Source organism: Heterodontus francisci, chromosome 18 (genome assembly GCF_036365525.1).
Source record: "Heterodontus francisci isolate sHetFra1 chromosome 18, sHetFra1.hap1, whole genome shotgun sequence".
Taxonomy (NCBI): domain Eukaryota; kingdom Metazoa; phylum Chordata; class Chondrichthyes; order Heterodontiformes; family Heterodontidae; genus Heterodontus; species Heterodontus francisci.
In genome coordinates, this window is record NC_090388.1 from 60,546,869 (window position 1) to 60,560,261 (window position 13,393).

The 13,393-nt window shown below is 43.7% G+C and overlaps 1 protein-coding gene across 5 annotated transcripts in view; it reads left to right on the forward strand.

Annotated features, from left to right (window-relative positions):
- The window catches only part of kiaa0930, a 131,144-nt gene that overhangs the window by 99,127 nt on the left and 18,624 nt on the right, over positions 1 to 13,393 (forward strand). The window lies entirely within an intron of this gene.

Here is a 13,393-nt window from a genome sequence, read left to right on the forward strand (position 1 = left end):
ATCCACCTTGCTCTGGCAAAGGTCTTGGGGCAAGATATCAACCAACAGCAAAATAACTTTCAAAAAAATTATTGAAAAAATGTCTCCATTTGAGCTTATGTGGTGCATGTAATGTCACTTGTCCCTTTGGTATGTGAACTATTGTAAGATTCACAGTTCCACAAGTAATATCCAAAGAAAATGTGGTTATTTTAACTTTACATATATTGTTAGTCAAGTGAGGAGGAATTGAAGGGCTTCCCTCTTTTCCCTCTCCTTGTTTGACCACAACAGTTTTAATTCCTTCTTAAAGTGGATATAGTGGCCAATTCAGTAGGTGTTTGGTTGTGGTTAACATCGTAGCAAGTAATCATTCGGACAGGTTTTCTAGAGTTAACGAAGAAACAGGTTAACTTTATTGCACCTAAACCAAACTAATAAAATGATAAACAACGTGCCAACTTTCACTCGCACACACAAATAGGTTACAGAGTGGGAAAAGGTCAATTGGTTGAGTTAAGAGTCCATAAAAAAGATATACAGTCTGTGGAGTTTGGTGATTCGGCTGGCTTCTAGCTGAATTCAGTGGTCTTGAGGCTTTTAGTTTGAAGAGGTAGGCGACTGGTTCAGTGAGTTTCTTGGAAATAGCGATGCAGATGATTTCCTCCAGTGGGGTTTCGAATTGTAGCCGGAGTGTGCAAAGGTGGTCAGTCAACGAGCAGGATTTGAAAGCTTTCAAGCTGAAACACAGAGCGAGGGAGACCCCCACTTAGGGTCTGTTCATGCCAGTCCAGTTGCTTCTCTGTTGCAGAGAAAAACACCAGCTTAAAAACCACAAATGGGGAGGGGCTTGACACATGACAGTCACTCAGTGATTCAAACATAGCAGTTAGCAGTATTTCTCTGCTGAAACGAACAGGTAGTTCCTTTTAAACTTCCCAGGTCTTGGTTCTTGCTGGGAAATGCAGAGACATTTTGTCTCCCTCCTCACAGATCTTTGCAATGTAGGATGCAGTGTAGCAAACTAGGTGATCATCTCAAGCTGCCTGCAGTCATCCTGTTTTAAATGTTTTTTTTTAATTCTTAAAAAATAATACAAATTCAGATCTCTGGTCAGTGGACCAAAGGAAATTATCATTCAACAAAACACATTGGTGTAACATCTCCCACCACCTGAAATGAACTGTGACAATAGGAACATTTCATTGATGTCTCAAATTAAAAAGAAACTGTACACACGCTCATCAGTCTCACTGTTATGGCCATACTCTAGTTTTTTTTCCATCTGGATTGGGCACGAGCACAACTGGGGAACTCCAACTGCTTTGACTGGGCTCAATCAGCTTGTGCTGTAGCATATACGGAATTTCCTTGTGTATTTCTTCAATACCTTCCTTTTCTAGTTTCTCTATCAGTGAACTCAACCCTGGATTCAAACTTGTTCATAACTTTGTGAAGATCATCCAGTGCTTTTTGTATATAGCTTTTCCTGTGCTCATCCAGCCTAGCCCACAATTCCTGCTCAGTTTGGATCTTTGACTTTGTCACCACCGTCACCAACACCACCACCCTCGAAATCTGCCACAAAAACCTTTTTTGGGCGTAGAGTTTTCCTTGGCTTAGGAGCTTTTCTGTGTCTCCCTTCAGAATTTAAATCTTTTAATCTCTAGATCTTAAGTCTGAATTTCCTCCCGAACCTGCATCAGTTTCCTGGGACCTAGGCAGTAGGGATTTTGTTTATTGGAGGGGTGTCTCCTATATCCACATGGTGTAGAGTTAAGGTTGTGGACCCTGGTTTGTCCCTGCAGATCCCTTTAAACACTGAGAGCAGTCTTGTTCGGTCTCCTCTCTGTTCTGCATTTAAATAGAAGAGTACGGTGTCTAATTTCCCTAACATTTCAATGTTGGCTAACTGGACGATAGGGGGTTCGGTTTGGGAATCTTCCAGGCTTCCCTCTAACTCGTCCTCACTGTCCCTTTCGCCCTTCTCTTTCCTGACTGCCTGACAGACTTATACTCGTTTGTCCCCTTCCCGGCTATGATACCATTTTAACTTACCACAGTTTACCTGCTAACGGAGTCAACCTGCTCCTGGGTAATGATCTGTTGGGGGTGAAGGTAGCTTCCCCAGTGGTTTTAGAGAGACCGAAAGAAGTCAGGGAGACAGAGCAGTTACAGGAGAAGGTCCCCGGCATTTTCCTCACTACGTGGTGACCCGGTCCATGGCCAAACAAGCTTCATCAGAGGAGGCTGAACTGGTGCTGCAGACAGATGACCCTACTGTCTGGTTATCTGAAATTTTCTTTGGGAAGTTGGAGGACCCAAATAATGGATTAAACAGGTTTTCCTTGGTCGAGGCTCAGCAAGCTGACCCAGGGTTTAAAAAGTTAGCAGAGACTGTCCAAGCTGAGGGAGTTCCAAAGTGCTACTATTTAAAGGATGAGGTGCTGATGAGGAAGTGGAGACCTCCTCACAGACCTGCAGACGAAGAATGGACAATGGGTCACCAGGTAGTGGTGCCACCGAGGTACCATAGGGAAATATTGAGAATAGCCCACGAGATTCCAATGGCTGGACGAACCCAAGCCCGCATCAGACAGCATTTTTACTGGCCACATCTCCACAAAGAAGTGATGGAGTTCTGTAAGACTTTCCACACGTGCCGGGTTGTGGGAAAGCCTCAACCTACAATAAAACCTGTACCCCCCAATTCCCATGCTGGCTTTGGGGGAACACTTCAGCAGAGTGCTGGTAGATTGTGTGGGGCCCCTGCTGAAAACAAAAGGGGGCTACCAGTATCTACTCACCATTATGGATGTGGCTATCCCTAAGAATTATCACTAAGGTAGTGGTGGAGGGGCTAACCCAATTCTTTACGGATATGGGCTGCCTGCTGAGATCCAGTCAGATCAGCGCGCACATTTTATGTCAAGTATTTTTCAAAAGGTCATGGGTAATCTGGGCATAACCCAGCTAAAGTGCTCAGTCTACCACCCACAGTTGCAAGGGGCTTTGGAGCAGTAGCACCAAACCCTAAAGACAATAATCTTAAAATATATATATAAATTCAGATCTCCAGTCAGTGGACCAAAGAAAATTATCATTCAACAAAACATATTGGTGTAACTATTTTTTATATCTATAAGGTACTGCACGAGCACACCTACACACGTCTCACTTTGTTGGGCTCCACCCATGGCTAATTGGTCATGTGATGTGACATTACTTCCTCTGCTAAGCTTCACTTACAGTTCAAATTTAACATCCTGGCTTCAGGTTGAACTAATTCACTTTCAAATATAATGTAAAATTCTATCATTATGGTCACTCATCCCTAAAGGTTCTTTTACAACATAATACTAGAGCTAAAATAGCCTATTCTTTAATAATATATAAGCAAAATACTGAGGATGCTGGAAATCTGAAATCAAAACAAGAAATGCTGGAAATACTCTGCAGGTCTGGCAGCATCTGTGGAGAGAGAAGCAGAGTTAATGTTTCAGGTCAGTGACCCTTCTTCAGAACTGGGTCTATTCTCTAGTCAGTTCCTCAACATACTGCACTAGAAAACCATCTCTAACACACTCCAGAAACTCGTCCTCCACAGCATTAGTGCTCATTAGGTTTACCGAGTCTATATGCGGGTTGAAGTCACCTATAATTACTGTATTACTCGTGCTACTTGCTTCTCTAATCTCCTGATTAATGCCATGCCTCACACTACCACTATGTTTTGGTGGCCTATAAACAACTCCTATCAATGTTTGCTGCCCCTTGCTGTTTGAGATCCTCCCAGATTCCACATTTTGTTCTTCTGATCTGAGATCCTCCCTTACTAATGTACTGATCACATCCCTTAATCAGCGCAACACCTTTTTGCCTGTCCTTCCTAAATGTTGAATATCCTTGAATATTCAGTTCCCAGTCTTGGTCACATGTACAATATACAATGATGTTGCAGTTCGGACTAACTGATTAAAACAAAACGTTATTTACAAGTTAGTAAGGTTAACACGCTAAAATGGAGAGGAGGTTTGCTTATTTGTCCCAATATTGTAATCGTAAACCTCTTCCCAGAGCTGAACTCATCTTGATGACTCTTCCTGAGACTCTTGACGACTCGAAACTCGGGTTAGCATGTTGTTCTTCCTCTATGCTTGTCGCCTCTGTACGTACCACATCAGATGTTGTCTTTGAATGTGTCCACTATGCCACAGGGTTTCCACATATAATGCTGTTGTACAGCTCCCTGAGTTGACTTTGGTACCATCTGAGAATCTCACCACTGGGTGTCTGGGCTGGTCGCATATCCTCGCAGCCTCTGTAGGATACCAAGTTCCCAAGGCATGATGCAGGACTCTGATCTTCTGTCCTATTCACAATCGAGCTAATTCTGGTCTTGCTTGCCTGTCATACGATGACTTCATCTTCCCTTGTTTAGAAAGCTTAGAAAAATGATGACTGGCAACTTCACCAATCACAGGCAAACACCTCTTGCCTCTGGGTATTGTTGCAACAAACTGAAGCCGAGGTGAGACTCTAGGTCATGTCGCCTCTTCATGTCAAGACTTCCAGCCTTTGTGTCGTCCTTTACATGGGCTGACTGGATAACACTAGGTATTTTCTACCATCTTTGGTGCGGAGCTGACCTCGTGCATTGTGACAATTTGTAAATCTTGGCATGCTATGCTGACAGCTGGTCAAAATGTGTCTACAATGTAAAACATTTGCGGTAGCCATTTGCAACTCACATAGCTGCACTGCAAGGATATCGTTGCAATGCCCTTGATTGAAGAAACATGGTAGGAGTCAGCCTAGCTGTGGGTTGTACCATAAATTTCCATTTCCAGTACATGTCCTTCAGTATACGGATGGGTAGAATATTTGCACTTGCTCCAATGTCGATTTTTACTCTGAGCTTATGCTTGCCGCTCTTCTGCGGACATACAGTCCCAATCATGGCGAAGGCCTAAGATTGCGTAATCCTTGTTGATCCATATTTACTATGTAAAATGCTTGCTCGCTGCTCACACAAGTGCACTCTTCATCCATGTCCTCTCTGCTGACCTGATGTACCTGCTTGGGCTTTTGTGTGGGTGTACCTTTTGTTGCATTTGCCATCCTGAATTGGAGACATTCTCTCTGCATGTGATCCGCCACTATTCCTGTGTGCAGTATTTGAGCTTGCCCCTCTGCACTGCTTTGCCCAATGTCCTTGCATGCCACAAGCTTTGCTCTGGTCCTGGTACACCAGACAACTGCAAATTGGGTGAATCAGGTCACATTTGCCACAAGGCTTAGCAGACTTCTGAGCCTCGGTTACCACACTAGTTGTTGCAGCCGCCCCCCAATGCTTGTAACTGTTGGTGCCCAGCCATGATGGCTTCAACTTTCCTTCCATCATTGAGTAGTGCATCTGTGGTGTGCCCTTGTCTTTTCGAGCAGCCCTTTTTGAAAGGCCTCTAAATGGGGTAGACATGATTACTAGCTCTATAACCCATTCCGACAATTCAATATCTGCAAAGTCGCAGTCTTGAGCTTTGTCTTGGCACATTGCGACAAACTGGTCAATGGACTCGCCTTGCTATTGCCGGTAGGTCATAAGCTGAAGCCTACGTACTCCGAAATTGACCTTCACCTTGAGCTGCTGCTCCAGGAATGTCCATAACTTGCTAGGGTCCTTCTGATCCTCAGCTGACAACCCTGATGTATTGATCTATTGCAGGCCTTCCGTTGCCTAGTGTGATCTTATTCTTGAAAACTTGTTTCTCTGGTTCGCACACTTCTCGATCCAGGAAACACAGTTCCATTCGATGTTGAAACAATTTAAATTTGAAAGCTTTGTCCGACGCCTTCCAATCTATAACTGGATATCCAAAAGCCATTGTCTTAATGATCCTGCTTTTTGTTCAATTAAATATAGGACTTTTTACAGGTTTTTTTTCACGGGGACACTTCTGTTTTTCTTTAGACAGATTAGTTTTCTGCAGGCCTGCACCTTTAACAGTGAGGCTACATTTTTTTTAAAAAAAGAGCAGTTCTTCATTTACACAGCTGGGTTTTTTTAAACCAAGGGAGCAGCTCTTTGTTTACCACAGGCTGGTTCATTTTTTAACTCGGCTTTTTTTTAAACTGAGTTTTTTTTTAAAGGAGAGCTGCAGTTTGCTGTATCACCAGCTGCCACAGCCATCATTTTACTTTGTGCTGGACCTCCAATGGTGCTGTCGAGGTCTTCCCTCTCTTTTTGGCTTAGGCTCCACCCACAAAGCTAAAAACATTGGGAAAACTAAAACACTTGTAGCTACTGCTTTTCATATTTTTGACCCACTGCTAGATTAGGTGAAAGCACCTATCTCCTGGCAGACTTCCTGCTGCACTCAGAGTTTCAATGCCTCCTGGGGTCCTGTCTGCAGCCTAGCTTGCTGCACTGTTTGGGGTCTCCTGCTAGACCTTTAGCCACTACAGGTAGGCAGCCTGCTGTTCTTTGTTCGCTCTTGCTGTGTTCAAAAAAAAACAAATGTTGCCACGATGTAATATTTCTCGCTCTGAGCTCCACCCACAACTAACTGGTCATGTATAACATGACATCACGTCCTCTGGTAATCTTCACTTACATTTCTTAAGGTGGTCCTTTCTTAAGGTCATCCCACAACAGTGGAATTGGAGCATAAAAAGGGCAGTTGTTGAGTTGCCAGCTCTTTGCCCAAAATATTTAAATGTGCAGGCAGTCATGCTGTAAATGTGGCCTTGGATCTGGGAAAAATGTTTCTAAAAAAAAAACTATTTCCAAGTGGTCAGCTTTTAGTCATATGGCCTTTTAAACATTTACATCTTCCCCCATAACCCCCATTGCCTTTAGGAACACTAAAATATATCATTCGACACATCACCTTTATTTGTCTGTAATTGCAATACACTTGCCTGCCTGGGTTACACCTGTTTCCTACCATAACCTCACAAGAATTCCATATTTCTTATCCCTTGAAACTTCATTACCTGTGAATTATGCACAGGAAATAATCCAAAATTGGGGTTTTAGTATTTTTGTATGTAATACTTAGGAGCAGTGTTCAGGTAATCTGTGTGCAAGATGCAGACTTCTGAATAAATTATGGGTAATAATTTGGGAAATGTCTATCAAATATCTACCCTTCTAATGAGATACAAGGTTCAGAATTGGCTCCACATGCCCCAGGATGCCAATATTTATACTTCGAAGGGTTTGCTTTTTCAAAGGTTTGCTCTTTTAAAGTCAATGTGTCAGGATTGCCTTGACTGCCGTGCTAATGAAGCAATCCTAGGTGATTCAATTACTTAGAGCAAGCCACTGTTCTAGGTCCCGGGCTTTTCAGACTTCTGTCTTTGATTGGACCTTAGGATGTTTCAGATGCAAATTGTGGTGGCCATCTTAACTTTTAAAAAACTGGCAGCTAACTGTAGGATTTTCTCCATTGTAAAAGTCTAATGTAAGCTTTCAACCGATATCTATCATTAAAGCAAAGCTTTAGTGCATAGCATAGTGACAGGACTAATAATCCAGAGGCCTTGACTAATACTCCAGGGACATAGGCTCAAATCCCACCACAGTGGGGAGAATTGACGTTCAATTAACTAAATAAATCTGGAATTTAAAAATTGGTCCCAGTAATGGTGACCATGCAACTATCAGATTGTTGTAAAAACTCATCTGGGTCACTAATGTCCTTTGGCGAAGGAAACCTGCTGTCCTTACTTGGTCTAGCCTACATGTGACTCCAGATCCATAGCAATCTGACTGACTCTTAACTGCCTTCTGAAATGGCCCAGTAAGCCACTCATTTGGATCAAACTGCTATGGAAAAGTCAAATAATAAAACAGGACAAACCACTCTGCATTGACCTAGGCATCGGATATGACAAAGGCACAACCTGCCCAGTTGGCTCGGTAGCATCACTACTGACTGAGCTGACAGTGTTCTGAACGACATTGCTGCCAATCTGGGCCTGTAGCAGAGGGTGAGAGAACTGACACAAGGGAAAAAGCTACTTGACCTCATCCTCACCAATCTAACTGTTGCAGATACATCTGTCCATGTATGTATTGGCAGGAATGACCACCGCACAGTTTTTGTGGAGATGAAGTCCCATCTTCACATGAAGGACACCCTCCATTGTGTTGTGTGGCACTATCACTGTGCTAAATGGGATAGATTCAGAACAGATCTAGCAGCTCAAAACTGGATATCCATGAGGTGCTTTGGGCCATCAGCAACAGCAGAATTGTATTCAACTACAATTTGTAACCTCATGGCCAGATATATCTCTTACGGCCAGGTGAGGAGGGGGTCCTAGTCCCCCCCTCTTGCCCTTCCTCTTAGTTTTCCGCAACAGGGTTTATTCCTTTTTAAACAGTGGTCGTACCTACCACCTTTGTGTGTGTTTTACCTTTTTACTTTTAATATGATCGTGAAAGAACCAATCATAGAGGTTTTCTTGAGTTTAAACAAGAAAGAGGTAAGTTTATTATACTCAACAAGCTAAACCCAATCTACAAATAATTTTTTTTAAAAGACGCTACGTATTCATGCACGCATTCACACAAGGATCACACATGCACAAATAGATTACAATGTGAAAATTAGGTTTTTTGGTTGGATTAAAGTCCAGAATAAATAAAAGTTGAATACAGTCTGAGGTTGGGTGATTCGGTGGTCTTCTGGCTGGAGTTGTATTCTTGAAGTCTCTGGTCAAAGTGCACTTTGTGGTTGGCCCGCTTTGCTTAGGATTTTCTTGGGGACAGACTTGTAGGTTGCTCTCTTCCCCTGGTCTCTAGCTGTAGCAGTCTGTAGGCTTGGAGGGTCCATAGTTGCAGACAGTTTTCAAACTTGATGTTTTCTGGAGATAGAGAAAGGAAGGCACGCAGCCTTGCCTGTTGTTGCACACTCAATTACTGCTTGACTCTGTCTGTGTAACAAAGCTTCCAGTTTTTTCAGAGATGGACAAACGGTCACATGACTGCCTTGGGGTATTCTCTGGAACCTTCTAATGAGATACAAGGTTCAGAATTGGCTCCACATGCCCCAGGATGCCAATATTTATACTTCGAGGGGTTTGCTTTTTCAAAGGTTTGCTCTTTTAAAGTCAATGTGTCAGGATTGCCTTGACTGCCGTGCTAATGAAGCAATCCTAGGTGATTCAATTACTTAGAGCAAGCCATTGTTCTAGGTCCCGGGCTTTTCAGACTTCTGTCTTCGATTGGACCTTAGGATGTTTCAGATGCAAATTGTGGTGGCCATCTTAACTTTTAAAAAACTGGCAGCTAACTGTAGGATTTTCTCCATTGTAAAAGTCTAATGTAAGTTTTCAACCAATATTTCTCATTTGGCATAGTGTTTTCTTGACAATCCCTCACTTTATCAGTATCAGCAAGCCAGGGGATCATCCCTGGTTCAATGAGCAGTGCGGGAGGCCATGCCTGGAGCAGCACCAGGCATACCTAAAAATGAGGTACCAACCTAATGAATCCAAAACACAGGACTACAAACATGCTAAATAGCAGAAGAAACATGCTAGATGCAAAGCTAAACGATCCCACAACCAACGGATCACATCAAAGCTCTGCAGTCCTGCTACATGTAGTTGTGAATGTTGCGGACAATTAAACAACTAACGGGAGGAGGCTTCATGAACAACCCCATCCTGAATGGGAAATCCCAGCACATCATTTGCAACCACCTTCAGCCAAAAGTGCTGAGTGGATGATACATCTTGGCTTCCTCCTGGAGGTCCCCAGCATCACAGATGCCAGTCTTCAACCAATTCAATTCACTCCATTCTACATGACATTAGGAAACAGCGGAACACACTGGATACAGCAAAGACTGTGGGCCCCGACAATATCCCAGCGGTAGTGCTGATAACATGCTCCAGAACTAGCCGCACCCCTAGCCAAGTTGTTCCAGTACAGCTATAACACTAGCATCTACCCGACAATGTGGAAAATTTCCCATGTATGTCCTGTTCATAAACAGCAGGACAAATCCAATCTGGCCAATTGAGGCTGACAGAATAGAAAGAGGCCATTGGACCCATCGTGTCTTTGCTACAACAATCAAAATTGCCCCAACAGTCTACTCTCGATCATCAGCAATGTGATGGGAGGTGTTATTGACTCTGCTATCAAGTGGTAGTTACTCAGCAATAACCTGCTCGTCAATGCTCAGTTTGGATTCTTCAAACCTCATTGCAGACATGGTTCAGCATGGACAAGAGAGCTGAATTCCAGAGGTGAGAGTGACTTCCCTTGACATCAAGGCAGCATTTGACTGAGTGAGGCATCAAGGAGGCGGAGTAAAATTGAAGTCAATGCGAATCGGGGGAAAACTCTCCACCCGTTGGAGTCATACCTAGCACAAAGGAATATGGCTGTGGTTGTTGGAGGTCAATCATCTCAGCCCCAGGCCATCGCTGCAGGAGTTCCTCAGTGTAGTGGTTTAGGCTCAACCATCTTTAGCTGCTTCATCATAAGTTCGGAAGTGGGTGTATTCGTTGATTGCACAGTGTTCAGTAACATTAATAATACCTCAATTAAGTAGTCCATGCAGCAAGACCTGGACAACATTTCATTGTTCATTGTGTGTCAATTATTTAATTATATGTAGGTGGAGGGTGTTAATTGGGGTCTGTCGAGCACATATAAGGAGACACTTACTGAGTCTGGTGGAGGTTTGAGTGAGATGCTACATGTTTATAATCCTTCTACTCTGTAAACTAAATGTAATACTGAATAAAGATTGGCTCCAACATCATCCTTCAACAACAAGCTTTCTTGGAATTTAACATTCAGGCTTTGGCTGATAAGTGGCAAATAGCATTCATATTTCACAAGTGCCAATGATTCTATCCTACAAAAGAGAAACTAACAATCTCCCCTTGATATTTGATAACATTATCACTGAATTTCCCACCATCAACATCCTGGGGGGTCATAGTTATCCCCTCCTGCCCCTTACCTTAAATCTATGCCCCCTTGTTATTGATCCCTCTGCTAAGGGAAAAGAGTTTCTTCCCATCTATCCTATCAATGCCCCTCATAATTTTGTATACCCCAATCAGGTCCCCCCCCTCATCTTTCTCTGCTCTAAGGAAAACAATCCTAGCCTATCCACTCTCTCTTCATAGCTGAAATGCTCCAGCCCAGGCAACATCCTGCTGAATCTCCTCGCACCCTCTCCAGTGCAATCACATCCTTCCTATAGTGTGGTGCCCAGAACTGTACACAATACTCCAGCTGTGGCCTAACCAGCATTTTATACAGCTCCATCATAACCTCCCTGCTTTTATATTCTATGCCTTGACTATTAAAGGCAAGTATCCCATATGCCTGCTTAACCACCTGTGCTGCTGCCTTCAGTGATCTATGGACAAGTACACCAATGTCCCTCTGATCCTCTGTACTTCCTATCATCTGTTGTATATTCCCTTGCCTTGTTAGTCCTCCCAAAATGCATCACCTCACACTTCTCGAGATTAAATTCCATTTGCTGCTGCTTCGCCCATCTGACCAGCCCATCTATATCGTCCTGCAATCTAAGGCTTTCCTCTTCACTATTTATGACCCCACCAATTCTCGTGTCATCTGCGAACTTACTGATCATACCGCCTATATTCACATCTAAATCATTAATGTACCCTACAAACAGCAAGGGTCCCAGCACAGAACCCTGCAGTACACCACTGGTCACAGGCTTCCACTCGCAAAAACAACCTTCAACCATCACCCTCTGCCTCCTACCACTAAGCCAATTTTGGAACCAATTTGCCAAATTGCCCTGGATCCCATGGGCTCTTACCTTCTTAACCAATCTCCCATATGGGACCTTATCAAAAGCCTTACTGAAGTCCATTTAGACTACATCAACTGCCTTACCCTCATCGACACTTCTAGTCACCTCCTCAAAAAATTCAGTCAAGTTTGTTAGACACTATCTCCCCCTGACAAAGCCATGCTGCCTATCCCTGATTAACCCCTGTCTCTCCAAGTGGAGATTAATCCTGTCCCTCAGAATTTTTTCCAATAGTTTCCCTACCACTGATGTTAGACTCACTGGCCTGTAATTACCTGGTTTATCCCTGCTACCCTTCTTGAATAATGGTACCATATTCACTGTCCTCCAATCCTCTGGTACCTCTCCTGTGGCCTGAGAGGATTTGAAAATTTGTGTCAGAGCCCCTACTATCTCCTCGCTTGCCTCACATAACAGCCTGGGATACATCTCATCTGGGGATTTATCCATGTTTCAGCCCACTAAAACACCTAATACTTCCTCCCTTTAAATGCTAATTTGTTCAGGTATATCAAAATCCCCCTCCCTGATCTCTACACCTACATCGTCCTACTCCATAGTGAACACAGATGAAAAGTAATCATTTAAAACCTCACCTATGTCCTTGGCTCCCCACACACACTGCCAGTTTGGTCCCTAATGGACCCTACTCTTTCCCTGGTTATCCTCTTGCCCTTAATGTACTTATAAAATGCCTTGGGACTTTCCTTTATCTTGCTCGCCAGTGTTTTTTCATGTCCCCTCTTCGCTCTCCTAATTACTTTAAGTACCCCTCCTACACTTTCTATACTCCTCTAGGGCCTCTGCTGTTTTCCTTTATCCAATCCTTTACGGGAACATGTTGGCCCTGGTTACCATTGACTGGAAACTTAACTGGACCAGCCACATAAATACTGTGGTTACAAAAGTAGGACAAGAGACTGGGAATTCTGTGGCGAGTAATTCACCTCCTGCCTCCCCAAAGCCAGTCCACCATCTACAAGGCACAAGTCAGGAGTGTGATGGAATACTTTGCACTTGCCCGCATGAGTACTGCTCCAACAGCACTCAAAAAGCTCGGCACTACGCAGGCCAAAGCAGCCTGCTTGATCGGCACCCCGTTTGCTACCTTAAGCATTCACTCCTGCCACTATTGGCGCACTGTGGTTGCAGCGTGTACCATCTACAAGATGCACTGCAGCAATTTGCTAAGGGTCCTTTGACAGCATTTTCCAAACCCATGACCAGACAATGATTCTCTCCAGCAAGAGAGAAACTAACCATCTCCCCATGACATTACCATCATTGAATCTCCCACCATCAACATCCTGGGGGTCACCATTGACCAGAAACTTAACTGGACCAGCCACATAAATACTGTGGTTACAAGAGGAGGACAAGACCCAACTCTACCACCTAGAAGAACAAGTTGCAGCAGGGGAACACCACCACTTACAAGTTCCCCTCCAGACTTGGAAACATATCACAGTTCCTTCGTTGGTGCTGGGTCAAAATCCTGGGACCACAAAGACTACAATGGTTCAAAGCAGTGGCTCACCAGCACCTTCTCAGCAAGTAGGGATTGGCAATAAATGCTGGCCTTACCTGCT